Source organism: Loxodonta africana, chromosome 2 (genome assembly GCF_030014295.1).
Source record: "Loxodonta africana isolate mLoxAfr1 chromosome 2, mLoxAfr1.hap2, whole genome shotgun sequence".
Classification (NCBI taxonomy): domain Eukaryota; kingdom Metazoa; phylum Chordata; class Mammalia; order Proboscidea; family Elephantidae; genus Loxodonta; species Loxodonta africana.
In genome coordinates, this window is record NC_087343.1 from 215,983,992 (window position 1) to 216,007,305 (window position 23,314).

The 23,314-nt window shown below is 43.8% G+C and overlaps 1 protein-coding gene across 3 annotated transcripts in view; it reads right to left on the bottom strand.

Annotated features, from left to right (window-relative positions):
* HLCS (holocarboxylase synthetase) overlaps positions 1–14,659 on the bottom strand; it is a 345,950-nt gene extending 331,291 nt beyond the window's left edge. For all 3 annotated transcript variants that reach the window (XM_064279451.1, XM_064279450.1, XM_064279449.1), the window contains exon 1: positions 14,549–14,659. The gene's annotated coding sequence lies outside the window, so the exon portion shown is untranslated. The remainder of the gene's footprint in view (positions 1–14,548) is intronic.
* Positions 14,660–23,314: the final 8,655 nt, after the last annotated feature.

Sequence of the window (23,314 nt, forward strand, 5' to 3'; positions counted from 1 at the left end):
GAAGGATGGCACATAATTCTGATATAAACCTACAGGCTAATGTTTTGCTGGGTGGAATTGTGGAGAGGGCATATCTGAGCCCTTAGCAGGGGCAAGAAAGACCAGGGACAAGCAGAGGAGCTATCAAGGGTGGGATTCTTCCCAGACAGTGCCCCTGAGGTGCAAGGCCAAAGGCAGGTCCTGGGGAGGGGACAGCTGAGAAAGTGAAGCAACTGAAGGTTCAAAAGCCTAAAAGGGACCCTTAGGCAGAATGCCTTGGGGGTGGGTCTGTCCCCAGCAAAGCCCAGATAAAGATACGTATTCAAAAGCAGACTTAGCCTGCGATTGCAGACACGGTGGTAACACCCAGCGAAGATGTGGGTGAATGCTCTCCTGTGGCTGAACGCTCTGTTAAAAGGGCCTGATGATTAATGCAATAACTGGATTTTCTCTTCTCCCCAGGCCAGGATGAAAATTTTCTCCTAGGAAGTGAGACTTCTGTTCTCACAAAAAGCAAATCACTGCTTAAAAGGAAAAAAGAAAATGTACCTGCTATAAACCTTTGATACTGGAAATTCCATGGGGTCAGAAAGAGAAGTTTGGTGGAAAGAATCAGGTGAGCCAAAATGAGCATTGCGTAGATCCCTGTACATTCCCCAACGGGAGGCTTACCTCTCCTGTTTTCACTGAATTTATGTTTCTACAGAGTCACCAGTATCAAGTCTCCAGTAACAGGTCCAAAGAAGCTACAATGCCTCTTCGTTGATATCCCCCACTTTTCAGGCCAATTTGTAATTTTTAAAATGTGTTTATGCAAACCCCACCTCCTAGCCCCAAAGCACTGCAGGTAGCTTGTAATAAAATAACAGTAAATCTGATGGAATTAAAAGAGAAATGCAGACTGAAGCAGCTTAGTAACCACGAGGGCTGGTTAACACGTTATGTCTACAAAGTGGCAAAACCCTAGACAGAGAAGCCGCAGCAGATGACACAGCAGAACCAGAACCTGGCGCCGTCCAGCCCTCTTTTCTACAAGCCTTTTTTTTTTTTGGTGCTGGAAAGATGATTGAATCCAGCCCCCAATCGAGCATCTTCAAAGAGGAAAAAGCAAAGCCCGAAGAGCCACGCCTTGATTAAACTACGCCTTTCTATAAATAACTAGATGAAATGTCTCACTCTGATCCAGTTGGGGGACAGGGGGTGGGGGGGGCGGTAACAGTAGGATCAAGGGCAGGAAACCTGAGCCGGGGAATCTGGCCATTTCTTAGGGAATCCGCCAGGTATCACGTGCCTCGTGCCCACCCTTCCACCCATCAGTAGGATCTCCCGCCCCCGCGAAGATGCAGCCCGGAAATCGGAAATCGTACCTGGAGGCCCGGAGCCTGGCACCAGGACCCCACGGCCACGTCCCTCTCGCGCTCCGAGTCACAGCGCGGGCTCCAGGGCCTGCACCTGCCCCGGTGCCTGTAAGCCGCCCAGGGTGGCGGTGGCCGCTGCCGAAATGCACCCGGAGGGGCGGGGACATGTGAGCCGGAACAGACTGGGGAACGGTCCAGGTCGGGATACCCCTGGGGACGGGGGATGGGGAGCTGTCCCAAATTCTGACTGCGCTCCAGCCACCCTGGCCACATCGGCTCCTCCACTTGGCTGCCCAGAACACCGCCTTGCCTGCCCCAGCATCCTCTGAAGGAGCCCCACCTACCCTCTAGGTCTTGCCTTAAACGTCAGAATGTCACTCCCCAGGCAGGCTACCCTTGACCACTGGGTTAAGTGAGGTCCCCTTCCAGCTCCCTGCTCAGCACCCTCTCTGCCTTGGAATTGCCTATATGTCTGTCTTCCCCTTGAGGCTGGAAACCAACCCTTGGGGGCAGGGACTGGCTCTGCGTTTTCCTGGCACATGATGCAGCTGGCATATTCTAAAGTTTTGCTGAATGCGTGAATGAGAAAAAAAGCCACCAAGCATGGCTGCTTTTGATGAATGGTATTTGGTGAAGGAGGTGCAGAATATGGGCTTAAATAAATAGTTTACTCTGGATTTCATTTCCATTATTTACACCTGCCTTCGTTACAATCAGTAACTGAGATCTGTTTCTAAGAAGTGCCTGAAGGGCTTGAACTGCCAACCTTTTGGTTAGCAGAGGTAGCTCTTAACCACTACGCCACTAGGGTTTCCTATTAACTCTTACCCTTCGTTTATTAAGGGCACCACCAGATTTCCATTGCTAACCTACAGATGAGACTCCCTGGAGTGCTGGACTACTAACAGAGAGATTGGCGGTTCAAACCCACCCAGAGGCACCTAAGAAGAAAGCCCTAGTGATCTGTTTCTGAAAAGTCCTAGCCTTGAAAACCCTATGCAACAAGTTTTACTCTGCAACACATGGAGTCGCCATGAGTCAGAATCGACTCGACATCTGTAGTTTACCCTACAGAGGAAGTCTTAATTCTGCCATCTGAATCTGAATCCTTCACCTTCATCACAACAATTTCAAGAAAGGACTTGAGGCTTCCCTCTCTGTATTTCAGGGAATAGAAAATTCATTATTCTGTGGTGGGACACAGACTGACACACGACGTTAGTTAGAATCCTCCCCAAAGAAGACAAGGAAATAAAGGGAAAGAGGAAGCACTGAGGGAAAGGCATCCTGTTTGAGACCTCCGGGGAAGTGTTTGTAATGCTCTGTGGACTATGTGTCAAAGCCTGTCTAAAGTGAGACATCCCATCACTGCTGGGTTTTCTGGTAAACGTGAGAGCAGGACGGTTTGTTAACGCAAGAGGAAAGCTAGGCAGCCAAAGCCAGGCCTTCGCGCTTCTAGGATGAGATAAAGGCTGAAACTCAGAGGTGATCAGAATGAATGTAGGCATGTTAAAGCGGCACGGATGATGAAGCTTCCAACCAAGCCGCCAGCCGGTGGGCACAAGATCCATGGTGATGCACCTCGCTGGAAGCTAGCTAGCAACTGGGCATGTGTTGCTTTATGGCTCTTTTTACATGATGGCGCCTCAGTGGAAAAATGGAGTTTATCCTGTAAAAATAAAATGTGTGTTTTAGATTGTGTTAAACCCAACTGAACTGAATATTTTAACTATTTTTAATAAAATCAGTTGTGCAGTTGATTCCAACTCATGGTAACCCCATGTGTGTCAGAGTACAACTGTGATCCATAAGGTTTTCAGTGGCTGATTTTTTGAAAGTGGATCACCAAGACTTTCCACTTCTGGGTAGACTCAAACCTCTAACCTTTTGGATAGTAGGTAAGGGCATGAACAGTTTGCATTACCCAAGGACTCCATTTTCAATAATACCCTTATGTTATTATTGTACTAAAACTGCAAAAAAAAAAAAAATTTTTCCCCAGACATCAACTCAGTAAATTTCTTCCCCTTTAAGAATAATCATTGCAAACATTTTGACATATTTCCTTCTAGTCTTTTAATATGTTACTCTTTCTTTATATTTTTAAAGAAAATTCATCATAAAGGAAATGTTTTACATCCCACTTTGGTGAGTAGCATCTGGGGTCTTAAAAGTTGTTGAGCGGCCATCTATTGGTCCCATCCCATCTGAAGCAAAGGAGAACAAAGAAAACCAAAGACACGAGAAAAATATTAGCCCAAAGGACTAATGAACCATATGAAACCACAGAGTCCACCAGCCTGAGCCCAGAAGAACTAGATGGTACCCAGCTACCACAACTGACTGCTCTGACAGGGATCACAACAGAGAGTCCCAGAGAGAATGGAAGAAAAATGTAGAACAGAATTCAGATTCATGAAAAAAGACCAGACTTACTAGTCTGACCGAGACTGGAGAAACCCCCAAGACTACGGCCCCCAGACACTCTACTAACCCAGTACTGAAACCATTCCTGATGCCCACTTTTCAGACAAAGATTAGACAGGCCTATAAAAACACACGTAAGGAACGTGCTTCTTAGTTCAATAAAATATGTGAGACCAAATGGGCAACCCCTGTCCAAAAACTAGATGAAAAGGCAGGAAGAGACAACAAGTGGACATACGGACAGAGGAAACTCGAGGTGGAAAGGGGATTGCAACTGATGTCACAGAACAATATGTGTATAAATTTTTGAGAATGAGAAATTAACTTGAGCTATAAACTTTCACCTAAAGCACAATAAAATTGAAAAAGAAAATTGAGATGGAATTGCACTGTATATAGTTTTGTGCTTCACTTTTTATTTAAAAATAAAAGTAATGGATCATGTAGATCAGGCACTTAACTCCCTGCTAAACCCTTTACTACATACATTTTCAGGTTTAACCTTCTCAACAGCCCTAGGAATAAGTGCTATTATTGTTGCCATTTTAGAGATGAAGGAACTGAGGCTTAAAGTAACTTGCCCACAGCCATCCAGAAAATGAGCAGGCCAGAACGCCCGTCAGTGCTGTCTCATTTCAAAGCCCATGCCATTCTACAGTCTTCAATAACATGATTTGTAATGGCTACCAAATATTCCAAATTTGACCATTCTACAATTTGTTTAGCCATTCTTCTCTTATTGAGCTGTTTTTCCCCAACTGTTTGCTCTCATAATACTACAGAGAATAATCCTATACAAAACTTCTTAGCTATCTTTTTGATAATTGATGGGATATATTCCTATAAATGAGATTACTCAGTGTATTAGTCTAGTGCTGCTATAACAGAAATACCACAAGTGGATGGCCTTAACAAAGAGAAATTTATTCTCTCATAGTCTAGTAGGCTACAAGTTCAAATTCAGGGTATCAGCTCCAGGGGAGGGTGTCAGCTCCAGGCAAGGGTGTCAACTCCAGGAAAAGGCTTTCTCTGTCCCCTTTGGAGGAAGGTCCATGTCATCAATCCTGCCTTGGCCTAGGAGCCTCTCTGGGCAGGAACCTCTAGTCCAAAGGACACGCTCTGCTCCAAGCACTGCTTTCTTGGTGATATGAGGTCCCCATTCTCTCTGCTCACTTCTCTCTTTTATATCTCAAAAGAAATTGGCTTAAGACACTATCTAATCTCATAGATCTCATCACTATAACTGGCACTAATCCATCTCATTACATCATAGTGATAGGAATTTCAACACATAGGGAAATCACACCAGATAACAAAATCGTCAACAATCATACAGTACTGGGAATCATGACCTAGCCAAGTTGACATATAATTTGGGGGGACACAATTCAATCCATGACACTGGGTCAAATGGTCAAATTGTTGATGCATAAGGCCAAATTTCTTACCAGAAACATTGTATAATTTTATCTCTAATGTAAGACTGGGGTTTATTTTAGCATCCAAAAACAAGGCTATGCTATTTTAGCATAGCCTTCTCAATACCAAGTGTTACATATACAATTTATTAAAAATCTTTGCCATTTTGATTGATGAAAAAATGGTATCTCTCTAAAAAAATCAGTTTTTCTTTTCTTTTGAATTAATAGAATTTTTTTTTTTCCAATCATTTTACTGGTCATTAAAGGAGTCCCTGGGTAGTGCAGGTAGTTAAGCACTCAACAACTAGCCAAGTTTGGCAGTTTGAACCCACCCAGAGGCGCCTCAGAAGACAGGCCTGGCAATCTGCTTCCATAAGGTCACAGTCTTGAAAACCCTGTTTAGCAGTTGTACTCTGCACACAGGGAGTCCCATGAGTCAGAATTGACTTGAAGCAACTAACAACACCAGTCATTTACATTTCTTTTGTGAATTATCTGTTCCTAGCTATTGCCATTTTTCAATTTTAGTATTTTTCATATTGATTTCTATTGGTTCTTTATATATAAGGGTATTAATCCTTAGGCTGTCATAATTATGGCCTATTTTTTATCTCAGTGTGTCACTCTGTCGTTTAATTTTGTATAAGATAATTTTCAATGCATTGCTTTTAAATTTTAATTAAATCAGACCTCTTAATTTTTTTGTTTCATGACTTTTTCCATGGATTTTTCCAAGTCCTCCCTGCTTTTCCAAACTATAAATATTCCCCAACACTTGGAATTTTTTAAATGTTCACATTTCAGATTAAATGGTTTTAAAGGCCCCTTCCAATTCTAAAATTTTATGGTTTTCTGATTTTATCTAAATTGCTGTTTGCAAATAAAATACATGCAAGCAGTAGATACCCTGGGAAAATGATAGGGTTTGCAGTATAATGGATTTCTCTTTATATACAGCCTTTCTGGCCTTGGGTTTATAATTCTGCCAAAAATTATTAGTTGGACCATAGTGTGCCCTGTGATTGGTCTATTTTATGCACCTTGCAGGTACTGATCGGTGCATAAAACCACGCAATAGGATTGAGTAACTTGCAGGGATTGGTCGGTTTATGGTCCTGCTTCGAGGGCCATGCCTTGAATTAACAAGGAGCTTCCTTATATAACAGGCAACCCCACAGAGGTTTTTAGAGGCAAGAAAAAAGAGAAGAGGGAACCCCCTAAAAGAGCTGTAATATGGGCCAAGAACTTAACATTGAATACAATGCGAGACAGTGTGAGGCAATGCGAGACAGCACAGTGGCTTATTAGCCTACAAAGAGAGACAGCTGAGTGCCTTCAGGCAGGAAGGCAGGGTGGGGTGCCTATGGGTACTTGTCGCTGGAGCTAAAAGAGCTGCAACCCTTGCCCAAGGAGGACAGAGGCCTAGCGGGGACCGGGGGCAGAGCCAAAGCCTCAGGAGCCGTTCAGCTCCCCGGGCAGCATAGTGGTAGCTGAAGACAGAGAGGCATGATGCACAGCTGAGGAGAGAGGTGCGCTCGGTGTAGAAAGATGTGTGCACAGAGAGAGCAGATGAGACAGCTGCCCTGGTTGGAAGCTGTCCTGATTAACAAACTGCGTCCTGTCTCCCGAGTTATATCCTGTTACTTCCTAGTTGATCCCGATCCCACGTTGTAGCCTGTTACTTCCTAATAAACCACTTAGCTGTAATACAGTCCATGAGCTCTGTGCGATTTTGCAGTGAATGACTAAACCCAATGGGGAAAGGAAGCATGCTGAGGGGAGGGGAAGTGGTTGGTGTCAGAGATGATGGAGTGGTACAGCAGCTGGGAGAAGCTGGAAACCTGGGACATCTTTAACCTCTGCCTCATAGGAACCAGCTTTATGCTGATTCTAATCAATGACATTATTCACTTAGGGTTGCCAGTGATTTGTTTTAATTCAACATATCGTTAACATTTAATTTAACAAATATCAATTATTCACATGGGAAACCCTGGTGGCGTAGCGGTTAAGTGCTACGGCTGCAAACCAAAGGGTTGGCAGTTCGAATCCGCCAGGTGCTCCTTGGAAACTCTATGGGGCAGTTCTACTCTGTCCTGTAGGGTCGCTATGAGTCGGAATCCACTCGACGGCACTGGGTTTGGTTTTGGTTTATATGTAAGGTGGAGCCCTGGTGGCACAGTGGTCAAGAGCCAGCCGCTAACCAAAAGGTCAGCAGTTGGAATCCACCAACCACTCCTTGGAAATCCTTTGGGGCAGTTCTGCTCTGTCCTGTGGGGTCACTGTGAGTCAGAATCAACTGACAACAATGGGTTTGGTTTGATATTTTTATATGTAAGGTACTTAGTAATAAAACAAACACTGTGTACGTACCTCCCACTTAAGAATGAGAATGTTGGCAATACAGTTTAGTTCTTGTCTTTCCCATCCCCTTGCCTCCCCATCCCAAATTTTATGTTTATTCATTCCCTTGTTTTTAAAAATAAATCTTAAATACAAACAAGTTTATTCCTAAAGAGTACAGTGGAGTCCCTGGGTGGTGTAAACGGTTATCACTCTCAGCTACCAACAGAAAGGTTGGTGGTTCCAGGTACCTGGAAAAAAAGACCTGGCAATTCTACTTCTGAAAAGTCAGCCACTGAAACCCTATGGAGCTCGGTCCTACTCAGACACACATGCAGTCACCATGAGGAAGAATCAACTTGACAGAAACTGTTAAACAGTATACTGTTTTGGTTTTTAGCTTTTTAAAACCTATTATTCAATAAGTAGACTTCTGAGCCTTGCTTTTTTCCTACTTGATAATGTTTCTAAGATTCACACATATAGTTACATATTAAAAAAAAAAACAAACCAAACCCAGTGCCGTGGAGTCGATCCCGATTCATAGCAACCCCACAGGACAGAGTAGAACTGCCCCATAGAGTCTCCCAGGAGCGCCAGATGCACCTTATTCATTTTCATTGCTATATAATATTCTACAGTATGGCTGTACCATAATTTGTCCGTTCTCCTGCTGATGGACCTTGGTTTATTTCCAATTTGTTTGCTGTGACAAACAAGGCTGTTTTGAAATCCATTTACTGGTCTCCTGGAGCCCACAGTCAAGAGTTTTTCTGCCTGTGTAACTAGAAGAGGAATTACTGGGTTGGTCACAGGGCAAGCAAATGCTCACTTTAACAAGATAGTGCCAAACTGCTGTCCACAGTAGTTACAGTACCCTGGCTGACACTCCCATTGCCAGCCAGTGGCTTTTATTTATGTTCAACTCATTAAGTCAAACACTTTTTCAGATTTTAAATTTATACTGATTTTTCACAACTGCCTTGGAGAATTCTGAGCTCCTCAAACACAAAGCCTCACATTGTGGCTCTTAATGAGGAAAATCCTCTAGAGCCCTGAGCCAAATAATTACAGATCATTTGTTGTACAATGTCTTAAATTAGGCCATGGTGACTTGGATTAGACCCGCAAGTGCTAAAGCTATGACAAAGGTGTTACTAAAAAGTCGGATGTAAGCTTGGTATGGGGAGTTTTCCTAGTAATATGAGAGTCCTTTGCACAATGGTGGAAACCCTGATGGCATAGTGGTTAAGTGCTACAGCCGCTAACCAAGAGGTTGGCAGTTCGAATCCACCATGCGCTCCTTGGAAACTATGGGACAGTTCTACCCTGTCCTATAGGATCACTATGAGTCGGAATCAACTCGACGGCAGTGGGTTTGTTTTGGGTTTTGCATAATAGCTTGAGCAGCTGCTTTCAAAATATATTGCTATTTGTAGCTCTATGCTCTCATTTCCCATGTTACATACACCTGTCTGTTTAAATCAGCCACTCTTGGCATTGTGAATTAGATTCGTTTCTCAAAGGCCATAAAAACATTTATACTCTTTGACTTGGCATTCATAATTCTGGGCATTTATCCTAAAAAAAATGCCACACAAAAGAGAAAAGAAATGATATTTGCAAAGATGTTAACAGCAACATTGTTTTTGAATAGTGATTTTTAAATGGAAAATTTTTAAATGTTCAACAATAGGGAACATCTACCACATCACAGGTTGCTGTCGAGCCAGTTCTGACTCATGGTGGCCCCACGTGTGCAGGGTAGAACTATGCTCCACAGGGCTTTCAAGGCTGTGACCTTATGAAAGCAGATTGCCAGGCCTTTCTTCCGAGGTGCTTCTGGGTGGGTTCAAACTACGAACCTTTAGGGAAGTAGTTGAGTACTTAACCATTTGTACCACTAAAAGTACCACAGCTATGGGGAATTAAGCAAATTGTGGCATATTCACTCAGTGGTACAAGGTGTGTAACACAGACTTTTTTTCCCCTGAGCCATCTCAGATTAAGTTGCAGAAATCATGTCTCCTTGCCCTTAAGTACTTCAGAGAATAATATTTCCTAAAAAAAGAAGGATATTCTCCTACGAAACCACATTGCAATGATCAACTTCAGGAATTTTAACATTGATTTAACAGTCCATATTCACATTTTGCCAATTATCCCAATAATATCCTTTATAGTGATATTATTTTTCCCAACCCTGGAAACACATTTCATTTAATAGTCATGTCTCTTTAACCCTCTTGAATCTGGAACAGCTCCTTAGTGTGTCTTTGTGTTTCGTGACCTTGACATTGTTTAAGTCAGGCCTATTATTTTGTAGACTGTCCCTCAATTTGAATGTGTCTGGTGTTTCCACATGATCCAATTCAGGTTATGCATTTTGGGCAGGGAAAGTTCATAATGGATTCTGTGTCCTTCTCAAGAGGCACATTGTCTTAGCTATCTAATGCTGCTGTAACAGAAAACCCTGGTGGCATAGTGGTTAAGAGCTGCTATAACATAAAAACCACAAGTGGGTGGCTTTAACAAACAGAAATTTATTTTCTCATAGTTTACCCAAAAAAAACTATTGCCGTCGAGTCGATTCTAACTCATAGCGACCCTATAGGACACAGTAGAGCTGCCCCATAGGGTTTCCAAGGAGCAGCTGGTGGATTGGAACTGTTGACCTTTTGGTTAGCAGTCTGAGTTCTTAACCACTGTGCAACCAGGGCTCCCTCTCACAGTTTAGGAGGCTAGAAGTCCAAATTCAGGACTCTAGGGGAAGGCTTTCTCTCTCTGTCAGCTCTGGGGGAAGGTCTCTTCAGCTTCTGCTTCCTGGTTCCTTGGAGATCTCCGTGTGTCTTGGCATCTATCTTACCCTATCTCTGCTCACTCGCTTGCTTGTTTAATCTCTTTTATATCTCAAAAAAGGAGCCCTGAAGAGATAGAAAGGGCCACATGAACTAGAGACTTACATCATCCTGATACCAGAAGAACTAGATGGTGCCCGGCCACAACCAATGACTGCCCTGACAGGGAGCACAACAGAGAACCCCTGACGGAGCAGGAGAACAGTGGGATGCAGACCCCAAATTCTCATAAAAAGACCAGACTTAATGGTCTGACGGAGACTAGAAGAATTCCGGCGGTCATGGTCCTCAAACCTTCTTTTGGTCCAGGACAGGAACCGTTCCCGAAGACAACTCATCAGACATGGATTGGAGTGGACAATGGATTGGAGAGAGATGCTGATGAGGAGTGAGCTACTTGTATCAGGTGGACACTTGAGACTGTGTTGGCATCTCCTGTCTAGAGGGGAGATGGGAGGGTAGAGAGGGTTAGAAACTGGCAAAACGGTCACGAAAGGAGAGACTGGAAGGAGGGAGCGGCCTGACTCATTAGGGGGAGAGTAAATGGGAGTATGTAGTAAGGTATATATAAGTTTATATGTGACAGACTGACTTGATTTGTAAACTTTCACTTAAAGCACAATAAAAATTATTTAAAAAAAAAAAAAAAGGGAGCCCTGGTGGCACAGTGGTTAAGTACTCAGCTGCTACCGAAAGATCAGCAGTTCAAACTCACCAATTGCTCCTCAGGAGAAAGATGTGGTAGTCTGCTTCCACAGAGATCACAGCCTTGGAAAACCCTATGGGGCAAATCTAATTTGTCCTATTATAGGGTCACCATGAGTCAGACTCCCAGCAATGGATTTTGCTTTTATATGTAAAGAGAGATTGACTCGAGACACACCCGACACTAACCCTGTCTCCTTAACATACAAAGACAAACCACTCCCAAATGGGATTATAACCAACCACAGGCATAGAGGTTAGGATTTATGACACATATTTTTGGGGGCACAATTCAATGTTTAACACACATGTTGCCAATTGGTCCTTTATTGGTGATGTTAACTTCAAACACCAGATTTCTTAATTATAAAGGCTCCTTTTTTAACCTTTGTCATTAATAATCTGTGGGATGACACTTTGTGTAATATATTATTGCCCAACAAGGTGTCACCAGTGGTTTTGTTGTTGTTGTTGTTAATTTGTCATCCAGTCCGTTTCAACTCAAGGCAACCCCACTATGCAGAGTAGAACTGCTCTATAGGGTTTTCAGGGCTGTGACCTTTCAGAAGCAGATCGCCAGGCCTGTCTCCTGAGGTACCTCTGGTGGTTTCAAACTGCCTTTGAGTAGTTTCAAGTGCTTAATCATTTGTGCCACCAGGGACCCCAATGGTTTAAAAAAATCCATTAAATGATTCCTGCCTGAATCAATTATCACTATGATAGTTGCAAAATGGCTACTTTTTCTAACTCTATTGTTCCTTCAGCATTTAGGAGTCCCTGGGTGGTACAAATGGTTAAGTGTTCAACTACTGTAAACACCACCCATCTGTCAGTTTGTCGTACTGTGGTGGCTTTTGTATTGCTGTGATGCTGGAAGCTATGCCGCTGGTATTTCGAATACCAGCAGGGTCATCTATGGTGGACAGGTTTCAGCAGGGCTCCTAGACTAAGTCAGACCAGGAAGGAAGGCCTAGCAATACACTTCCAAAAATTAGCCAGTGAAAACCTTATGGATCACAACAGAATACTTTCCAACGTAGTGCTGGAAGATGAGCCCCCTGGGTTGGAAGGCAACAATAGACTCAAGCATGGCAGTGATCAGCAGGATGGTGCAGGACCAAGCAGCATTTCCTTCTGTTGTACAGGGGGTCACCATGAGGATTCAACTTGACAGCAACTAACAATGACAACATTCTACTATAAAGAAGAGGTGTCCCTTCAACCTCTACTTATACATTTGCTTGTAAGTTATTTGCTTTTTGTATCATTCTGGACTCATGGACTCTTTTTTATTCAATGTCATAATTCATTACTGTCATTATTCATTTGGATGCTCAAATTGTTCCCATTTGGCCACTGGAAGCCCCGTGGAGCTGGCCCCTGTGTCCCTCTGACATCTCCCCTTCATTCTTTGATCACCTCCTTGCTCTCTGGTACAAGCTGTTCCTGATTCATCTTGTACTCTCCCTGCCCCTCCTTGAATGAGGTAATTTTCCGAGGAGCTCTGGCTCCTTTCAATGGAGAATTGTATTTAGAAACCAAGATATGGGTACGAGGAATGCTCATTGCTATTGGGTGGCCCTGCTTTCAAACTTTCAGCAGACAGATCTACAAAATAGATTGTTAAAACAAATCAAAAGAGGCCTCTCACTCCTATCCAGAGGCCTCTTCCTGCGGTCGTCCCCTCCATATTTCTCTTACAGCAAGAATCCTGACTCCCAACAATATCAGCATATTTACTAATTTCTTTTATCTCCCAATGCAGAGAAAATAGTTTCAGAATTGCTACAGCAGCTCACTACCAACTAAGTTAAAAACCCCTTTGTACTTTTGTTTCCTTGTTTATACACAAAAGCTGTAGAGTCAAAGAACTGGTTATTTGGGTTTACTTTTCCTTGTGGTTAATTTACTACACAGTTTAGTTCATTTATTCACTTGCTTCTGTATTTTTTTTTTCTGTTTGTATTCAATTTTAAATTTCTTTTCCCAACTTTATTGATTTAATTTTATTTTTTAAATATATTAAAACATTCACATATTTCTAAAAGTCAAAACCACAATAAAAAGAAAGGTATGCTGAAAGAAATGTTACTTCTCCTGTAACTTTCACCCCACTCCCACCCACCCACTGTAAGTAACCATTTTATTAGTTTCTAGTTTATTCTTCCTGAGTTTGTTTTTACAAAAATAAGCACATTGTTTTATATTTTACTATAATATATGTAATATTTCCTAGAAAATCACATCACAGAGGTTTTTGTTTTTTACAGCTGTGTTGTACTCCACCGTGGGGATGTAACAGTTTATTCAACCAATTGCTTATGTATTGGCATTGAGGTTGTTTCCAACATTTTTGCCATTGCAAACAATGCGGCACTGAGTAACCTTGTACATGTTTTTTTCGTATTGCTGCGTTTCTTCAAGGGAAATGCCTAGGTCTGGAATTGCTGGGTGAAAGGGTAAACACGAGTGGAGTTTTGTTAGATATCTCAAATTCCCTGCCATAGGCGTTGTACCATTTTGCATTCCCACCAGGAATCTAAGATAGTATCTGTTTCCCTACAGCCTGTGCTATTGCTTTTGACTTTGGCTAGAAGTGATACCTGAGTAAGGTGCGTTTCTCTCATTGTGAGAAAAATTGAACATATTCCTATTTGTTTAGGGGCCACTTTTTTTTTTTTTTTTGGTGGGGGTTGTTCCTTTTTCTTTTTCCAGATTGTCAGTTGATATCTTTTGCCTATATTTAAATTGGACTTTTAGTCTTTGTTTTCCTCAATTTTTAAGCGTTATATATGTTGCAAATATTTTCTCCCAGTATGTCATCTGTCTTTTATGTTCTCTATGGCTGGGGGCGATAGGAGTCGGAATGGCAACAGGTTTTTTTTTGTTTGTTGTTTGTTTTTATGCTTGGGGGCTTCTTTCTATCTTTGCTATGCTGCAGTTTGTTTTTCAACGTAGTCAAATGCATCATTTTTTTTTTCTTACACAGGAACCAGGTTACAGAGGAATTCACCCTTGTTTCCCTTCAGTAATTGCGGCGGTGGGCCAGTCCCGTTCTTTACCGTTCCCCTAGGAGTCTGGACCCTGCAAAGAGCCAGCCTGCAGGGACCCTTGGCTTGAATTACCGTCCCGAGCCGCTAAACCGGGCCGCGCGTGCGCACTGACACAGCCGACCCCGCCGGGGGAAAGCGCGAAGGTTCGCGAGCTAAGCAGCGCGGCGCGGGGTTCGGAGGTCCCCTTAGCAGCCCTCCCGGAAACCCCGCCCCTCACACTGCCTGGAGCGAGCTTCCGGCCTTTCCCTGTGCAGCCCCCCGGCCGGGACTAAGCGCTCGGCCTTCCCGGCGGGGGCGCCCGGCTTCTCCGTACGGGCCGCTCCGGCACCCGCTCTCCCGACCCCGAGCCCCTGCCCCTCGGCGGCCCCCCGACTTCCGCCCCGACCCGCGGCGTACCCACGTACTTGTGTGGCCGAAGCCGGCGGCTCTTCGCCGGGCGGCTGCTCGCCTGTTCCCTCCGCACACTGCACCCCCTCCCGGCCGGGGCTGACCACGCGGCGCGGGCCGGGTGCCGGCCCGGAAAGGCTTGTAAATACGGTAAATACTGCGCAGGAGCGAGCGGCCCGGCCTCGCCTTACATTAAGACGTTGGACCACACTGTTAGGGGAGTCGGTTGGTTTTTCCGAAAGCCAGCCGTTTGTTGTTACTCTCATCTACCGGATTTTTAGAAAAACCAAACCAAACCAGTTACAGTCCAGTCACTTCCCACTCACCGCCACCCTATGTGTTTCAGAGTAGAACTGCTCCATAGGGCTTGGCTCTAACCTCTCATAAGCAGACCTTTTCTTCCGAAATGTCACTGGATGGGTTCAAACTGTCAACCTTTTAGTAGTTCAGTGCTTAACAATTTTCACCATATAGACCTTTCTTTTTTATCCTCCTGCATGCAGCCGTGGAGCTCCAGGGCTTCCCTAGCTCTCCCTCCAGTCTCTCACCTCTTATTCCAGCCTTACAGACCGTACCTCACAATGTTCCGTAAAAGTAAGGGACTTCCACTTTCCCTCTGTGGTCGTCCTCCTTAAAACCCATGTTGTTGTGTGCTGTGGAGTTCAGTCCTACTCTTAACGACCCTATAAACCTATAACCTGTTGCCATGGAGTCAATTCCAGTTCATAGCGACCCTCTAGGACAGTAGAACTGCTCCATAGGGTAGCATAAGGCTGTAATCTTCATGGCCACATCTTTTTCTCCCGTTGAGCTGCTGGTGGGTTCAAACTGCCAACCTGTCAGTTAGCAGCCAAGCACTTAACCACTGCACCACCAGGGCTCCTTCTAAAACCCGTAACCCCCATCTAATCATGAGAAAAGGTCAGACAAATCCTAAGAAGGAGATTTTGCAAAATACTTAACCAGTACTCAAAACTGTCAAAATCATCAAACACAAGGAAAATTGAGGAACTGTCACAGCCAAGAGGAGCCTAAGGAGTTGTACTTGTTAGCTGCCATCCAGTTCCCCTCAACTCATGGCAACTCCATGCACAACAGGATCTGATCATTGTGATTTACAGGGTTTTCAATGGCTGGTTTTTCAAAAGTAAATCACCAGGACTCTTCCTGAGCCTGAGGAGCCGCGATGATTAAATGTAACATGTTATCTTGGATGGGATTCTGGAACAGATGAAGGACATTAGTTAACAACTAAGGAAATCTGAATAAAGCATGAACTTCAACCAAAAAAAAAAAAAAAAGACAGTGGCTACCTAGTTGGTTCTGACACATGGCAACTCATGTGTTGCAGAATAGAGCTGTGCTCCATAGGGTTTTCCTGGTGGCGACCTTTCAGAAGCCGATCCCCAGGCTTTCCTCCTGAGATGCCTCTGGATGGGTTCGAACCGCCTGCCCTTCGGTTAGTAGCCAAGTGCTTAACCGTTTGTGCCACCAAGTGATTCCAATTCATGGCAAGTCCTGCACTCCGCAGGGTTTTCATGAGCCAGGATCCATTTGATGGCAGCAGGATTTAATCTTAGCTAAGTAGATCACCAGGTCTTCCTCAGTACCGCTGGGTGGATTGGAACAGCCTCGGTTGGTAGCCGAGTACAAACCGTTTGCTCCACCCAGGGACTTCTAGTTAACAATAGTGTACCAGTGTTGTTAGTTGCCATCGAGTCGATTCCAACTCATGACTCGTGGCGTCGCCATGTGTGCAGAGTAGAACTGCTCCATGGGGTTTTCGTGGCTGTGATCTTTCAGAAGCAGCTCGTCTTCCCAGTAGTCTCTAGGTAGGTTCACACTGCCAGCCTTTCAGCTAGTAGTTGAGTGCTTAACTGTTTGCGCCACCCAGCGACTTCTCCACCCAGAGACTCCTAATGTACCAATATTGGCTCTTAATGGTAACAAATAGGTCGGCAGTTTGAATCCACCGGATACTCCTTGGAAATCCTAGTTTTGCTCTGTCCTATAGGGTGACTATGAATTGAAAATGACTCGGTGTCAATGGGTTTGGTGTCATTTGAGCGTAAGATGTTAGTAACAGGGAAATGGCGCAGAGTAAGAATTCTGTTCTCTCCTTGTAATTTTTGTGTACATCTAAAGCCATTCAAAAATAAAGTTTATTTTTTTAAAAAGGGGTCTTCCAATTTTCATGACCCACGTTTGCTAGAAGGCAGAGGGAGAATGTAAATATCCATTTTTTGTTATATTTATGTCAGCGTGCAGGTGGAGACAGCCTCTGACTATGCATTTTTATGCTGCTGAAAATGAAAACACTTTCTGTGTATATCTTTGCATGGAGCTGGGAGTAGAGTAGAGAAAATCAGAGGAGAAAAAAAAAGCGGTATCCTAGGCAACTGGCTATGGAAATTCTAGAATGCCAAACCAAGGGGCTAGGAAATTATCAAGTGTTTTGAACCAGGATGCAGCATCAAGAAAGGTCATCTCCAGGCCCATAAAACAAAACAAGACTAAAGAGGCACACCAGCCCTGGGGCGAGGACTAGAAGGCAGGAGGGGACTGGAAACCTGGTAATTGGGAACCCAAGTTTGAAAAGGGAGAGTGTTGACATGTCGTAGGGTTGTTAACCAATGTCATAAAACAATATGTGTTCTAACTGGTTTCATGAGAAACTAGTTGGTTCGGTAAACCTTCATCTGAAGTACAATAAGAAAGAGAGAGAGACAGAGAGACAGACAAAGAGAGAGAGAGAATTCAAAAAAAAGGAAAAGTCATCTCAAGGCAGTGTGTAGTTTAGATCAGAGGGAGGAGAGACTCAAAAGGCTGAGGTGCTACCCAGCTGGGAGATTATGAGAGCTGGGACTATCTGTGACAGAGGCTGGAGATAGAGTTTTTCAAGACAGATCTAAAAGAAATGACCAGCTGCACTTAACATATCAAGTGCTGCTTGAGATAAATGGGTCATAGTTGTAGAAGTGACTTTCGCCGTGTGAGTATATTTACTATAATTATTTCTGGCATATAAAATGTCACTAATAGCTGCTTATATTTTAGACCTTTATGGTGGTCTGGATTTGGAGTTTGCATTGATACCATAATGTATATTTTGGCTTCCCAAAAAATATACTAGCTAATTTGGTTTTTTTCTCTACTTTCTTATGTTTAGGTACATCTTTTTAGAGTTTTTTCCTAGGGTTACAAATTCTAACAATGTTTTCTGTTCTGTTGAGTGAAGATCTTTGGCAATGTGTCCAACACTTGGGTGTTATATCCTTAAAGGGAGGGGGAATGCCCTTCCTCTGCCTCTCTGCGTCCTGCTACCTGCAACATGGACATGGTGACAAGCCACCTTGGATCATGCGGATGATGGCACCAGAGGAAGGTAGGAAGACAAGATAGAAGGAGCCTGGGCCCCACACAACCACCCAAGCAGCTCCTGACCACCTGCCTCCAGACTGTTATGTGATAAATAAACTTCCATCTTGTATAAGTCAGTTATTTAGTTCTCTTAAATGCAGCCAAACTTACGTCCCCACTAATACACAGAGATTGTTCTGTGTGCTGGAAATATAAGTACAGTGCCAGTCTACTTCGGAAGATAAATACTTTAAAAAAGTAATGCAGACTGTCGCCCTAAGACATCCTCTTAACTTGGAACTGAAGCCACTCCCAGAAGTCACCTTTCAGCCAAATAATAGGTTGACCTATAGAATAAACAATAACACCCATGAGGAATGTGCTTCTTAGGACAATCAACTGTATGAGACCAAACGGGCAACATTTTCCCAAAAGCAAAGATGAGAAGTCCAGGAGGGGCAGGGAAACTGGAGGCATGGAAATGGGGAAAGCAGGATGGAAATGGGGAGAGTGCTGACACATTGCAGGGACAGCGACCAATATCATGGAACAATTTGTGTATGAATTGTTGAATGGGAAACTAATTGTGCAAACTTTCACCTAAAACGCAATAAAATGTTTTTTTAAAAAAGTAATACAATTGATACATTCAAAAAGCATTTATTGACTGCCTACTATGTACCAGGCACTGTTCTCGGAGCATCCAGCCAAAAGTGAAGTAAGGCCACAGCCTGGAAATCAGGCAAGGCCACTTAACAGAAATGTGATGGAAGGCAGGTGTGCAATGGCTCAGGGCAAATGGTCCCAGAGGAGACTGGGACAAGGTGAAATGCCAAAGGCCCCTTTTTATGCAGGGCTTGCCATATGGAAGAGGGACAAGGCTTCCACCCCATGCAGATGGGACAAGAACAGGCTGTCAAGCTTAGGGGAGCTGTGAAGACTTCAAGCAGTGTGTATAGAGTTTCCTTCCCAGGAGCCAGGCTAGGCCCAGCTGGCATGTAGCTGGCTCACCATGGATCCCCAGGGCCTGGAGCCCTGGGGAGTGGTGGGCAGTTCCCTGGTAGAGGCGAGTGCATGACAGTGTCCATAGGAAAGAACAAAAGGAGCAAGCAGAGATACCAAGTCCATCAGATCAGAGGAGCAGGAGTGAAGTCCAGAGCAGGGGCAGGGCCAGAAGAAAAAGTGGATACATCAGAAATAACTATGGCCAAGGGTTGAGACGGTTCCTTAAAATTTTATCCATGCTGTCATGGATTAATTAATTCTGTGTGTGGCCTTTATAGCCATGGTCTTGTAACTCCCACCCAGGTGATTGCATGATAGGGTAATTGCAGCCTACCAACGGGATTGGTCAGTTTTGTCTTAAAAGAGAGCCAATTCCAGAGCGAAGAGGAGAGCGCACCACTGCGAAAGGAGAGACCCGCAGCAGAAATCGGCAGCCGAGACCCACAGGAGACGGCGCAGTTCCTGGCCCATAGAGCGAGAAAGCTAAATGCACTTGAGCAGAGACTGAGGGCCAGGGAGAAGTCTATGCCTGACCCACGAATTTGAGACTTGCCAGCCTCCAAAACCTCAGGAGCCTTTTACTTTATATGGTCTGTGAGTTCAGTGAGACGTTGCAAGGAATTAGGGAACCCAAAGACAGAAGGGAGAGTAGCGAAGCGAGACAGAGTAGTTGATGTTATAGATGATGGAGTGGTACAGCAGCTTGGAGAAGTTAGGCTTCTGGGACATCTTTAACCTCTGCCTCATGGGAACCAGCTTTGTGCTGATCCTTATAAAAGAAATTATTCATTTACATGGCAACAAAGAAACAAGCTTGCTGGTAAACCTAGCTCATATTGTGGAGCTTTATGATAATCAATGAGTCATGTCCTAGGGAACAGGGATCTTTTCTTCCATGATCTTCCAATCTTCATGTGCACCTATAGGCAGTCCAAGCCAGACCTGGGGGGAGATTATCTCCCTGACCACAAACCTACTTTTGTCTGGGCAACACTGGACTCATGCCTGTTCTAAGCTCGCGGCCCCGACTGACCCAACTGACCTGAGCAGCAGAGACCATTCAGAAGAACGTTCGTTACAAACACATAAAGTCTATGTCCAATCTTTGGGACACCTCCTTGCTCATCATCATAGGGGATGGGAAGTGAGCTGGGCAAGTGTATTAGCTTCCTACCTAACCAACCAACCAACCTATTGCCATTGATCCCATGCGTTGAAGAGTAGACCTGAACTCCATAGGGTTTTCAAGGCTATGAGCTTTTGGAAGTAGATTGCCAAGCCTTTCTTCAGAGGCACCTGTGGGTGGGTTTGAACTGCCAACCTTTCTACTAGTAGATGAGCACTTCACCGTTTGCACCACCTAGGGACTCCTATTGATTCCCTAGGGCTGCTGTAACAAAGTACCACAACCTGGGTGGCTTAAACAAGAGAAATTTATTCTCTCACACTTCTGGAGGCTAGGAGACCAAACTCAAGGTGTCAGCAGGGCATTCTTACTATGATGGCTCCAGGGAGGGGTCCTTCCTTGTCTAGCTTCTGGTGGTTCCAGGTGTCCCTTGGCTAATGGCGACATAACTCCAATCTCTGCCTCTGTCTTCACACAGTATCTTCCCTCTATCTGTCTCTCTGTCTCTTCTTTTTTTATAAAGACATCAGTCATATTGAATCAGGGCCTAGCCTATTCCTGCATGACTGCTGCGATACACTCACTGGCTATTTAAACAGTATGAATTTATTTTTGTGGTTTTTACACACAGGTGGTTCAGTAATACTGATCCCTCTATAAATATCACATTTGTCCAAGCAGAGTCAGCACAAAACAGATGCGTTATTTACAGAGCGTTAGCACATGGAAAGTAGATAGCAAACAAATCGAAATCAATGTTCACTCTTAAATAACAGTTTCATGGTGAGAAATTGGTATCGCACTCTTACATTGCCAGGTTCTTTCTTTTCCCTCTTTCCCTGCAGCTCCCCTTCCAGGCTTGTATTGGCCTTACCATGGGCCTCTTGAGGCTTGGTCAACATCAGCCCACAGGCAGACCCTCTTAGTGAAGCCATCCTACTCTCAGAACGAGTGCCAAAAGGCCCAATTTTCCACTGCAAAGAGATTTCATACCTCACAACAGCATGTTAACTAATTACATCTTCAAAGACCATGTTTCCAAATAAGGTCATTATCTTAGCTATCTAGAGCTGCTATACCATAAATACCAGACGTGAATGGCTTCAACAAACAGAAATTTACTCTCTCACAGTCTAGGAAACTAGAGGTCTGAATTCAGGGCGCCAGCTCTAGGGGGAGGCTTTCTCTTTTTGTTGGCTCTGTAGGAAGATCCAAGTCCCCTTTCAACATCTGTGGGCCCAGTGTTCCTTGGAGATCTCCATGTGTCATGGCATCAATCTTTCCCTGGGTCTAGGAGGTTCTCAGCACAGGGACCCAGGTCCAAAGAACATACTCTGCTCCTGGCTCTTCTTTCTTGGTAATAGTGAGGCCCCTCCTCTCTGCTTGCTTCTCTCTCCTTGTATCTCTTGTAAGATAAAAGATGTTACTCAAGCAAGAAGCAGAAGCATTGCATACAGGGAAGGCAAATCAATATTCAGAGTAAAGGTGTTACTTGAGTAAGGGTAAGGGTGTGACTTGAGTAAGGCTGTGACTTGAGTCACACCTTTTCATAAGGGTGTGACTCAAGATGCACACCACAATAATCCTGCCTCATTAACATATACAGGTTTAGGATTTACAACACAGAAAATGGAGGACAAATACACAATGTTGGGAGTCATGGCCTAGCCAAGTGAACACATGTCAATCCATGACAGTCACATTCACAGATACCCGGAGTTGGGGCTTTAACTTATCTTTTTGGGGAATGCAGTTCAATCCATAACAGTGAGTTTACCTGTCTTTAGTTGAAAGGTTAAAAAAAAAAAAAAAAATTACATTTCCAGGAGTCATAGATACCTAGGATACTATTGCCTTTTTCTCCTGATTTTCTCCATTCTTCCCCCAGTTCTATGGAAATATAAATACAGAAAAATGTTTCATTTTCAGCAGCATAAAAACTCAGAGAGACAGAGAAACAGGGAAGATCTGAATTCAACTTATCAGAGTAGAAGCAGAATTTAAGCATGACCCAGAACCTGAATGACGTTTATCTGATAATTATCAAAATGATTGATAAATCTTGCTGCTACCATCCATTTACCTTCCAAAAGCAGCCTGGCTGTGTAAAGTGAGATGGATTTAACAAGCCACAAAAGGTGCTCTGTCTTCTGTATAGCATTATAGCCAAGCCCCAGCCCCTGGAATGAGCCTGCCTGGGGTCATACCCCAGCCCTTATTTTCTGGGTGACCTTGAAGTGGTGATTTAACTTCTCCATGCCTTGGTTTCCTCATCTGCAACACATGGATAATAATACTACCACCTTCATATGGTCATTGTGAGAACTGAGTGAATTAATGTACATAAACCTCAGTGCCTAGTGCATACCAAGAGCTCAATAAGTCTTAGCCAATATTATCATTATTGTTGTTAGGTGCCATTGAGATGGTTATGGCTCATAGCAACTGTCTTAGCCTGGCTTCTCTAGAGAAGCAAAGCCGGTGAAGCATATACATATAAATATATAGATTAATTTCAAGGAAATGGCTCACACAGTTGTGGAGGCTGGCAAGTACCAAATCTATGGAGACTTCTCCTGACTCACGTAGTTGCAGGGGCTGATGAACCCAACATCAGCAGGTCAGACGGTAGGCTTCTTTCTGGCTCACGTCCCAAGAACCAGGGATCAGAGTATGATGAGCCAGATGCAGGATTGAGAGAGGACGAACTTTGCCAGAACATCCATATATGTTAGATGCAGGCCACACCCCCAAAGAAACTCCCCTTTCAACGGACTGGCTGCTTACATCGGATTGCAAAATGGAGGATGATTACATAATATCCAAACCACTGAGAATCATGGCCTAGCCAAGTTGACACATAATCTTAACCATCAAAATCCATCCCTTGTCAACCTGGCACCTGTACACATCTCCTTAAACCATACATAATCTCTAAATAAAGACAGGTATAAAGTCTTACTTGTGTCTAACATGATACAACTAGCATGGATACAACCAAAAACACACTAGTCCCGTTTACATCTTATATTTTATAATAAGTCATGGAGTAAGGGAGGGAAGAAAACAAAGATATATGCCATACACATTTTATTTTATGTATATGTGTATATAAAAAAACAAAGAAGAAATACTAAAAACAATTACAGTCCTCGTTTCTGTAGCTGGTCATGTGGTTGAAGGCATTTAGAACTACCTTCTTCCACCACTCATTCTATATTCCCTTTGTACTCAGCATGTACCTCAGCTGGTCATGGTTCTTTGCCTGGTGGAGTGACCCAAACCTTCATTC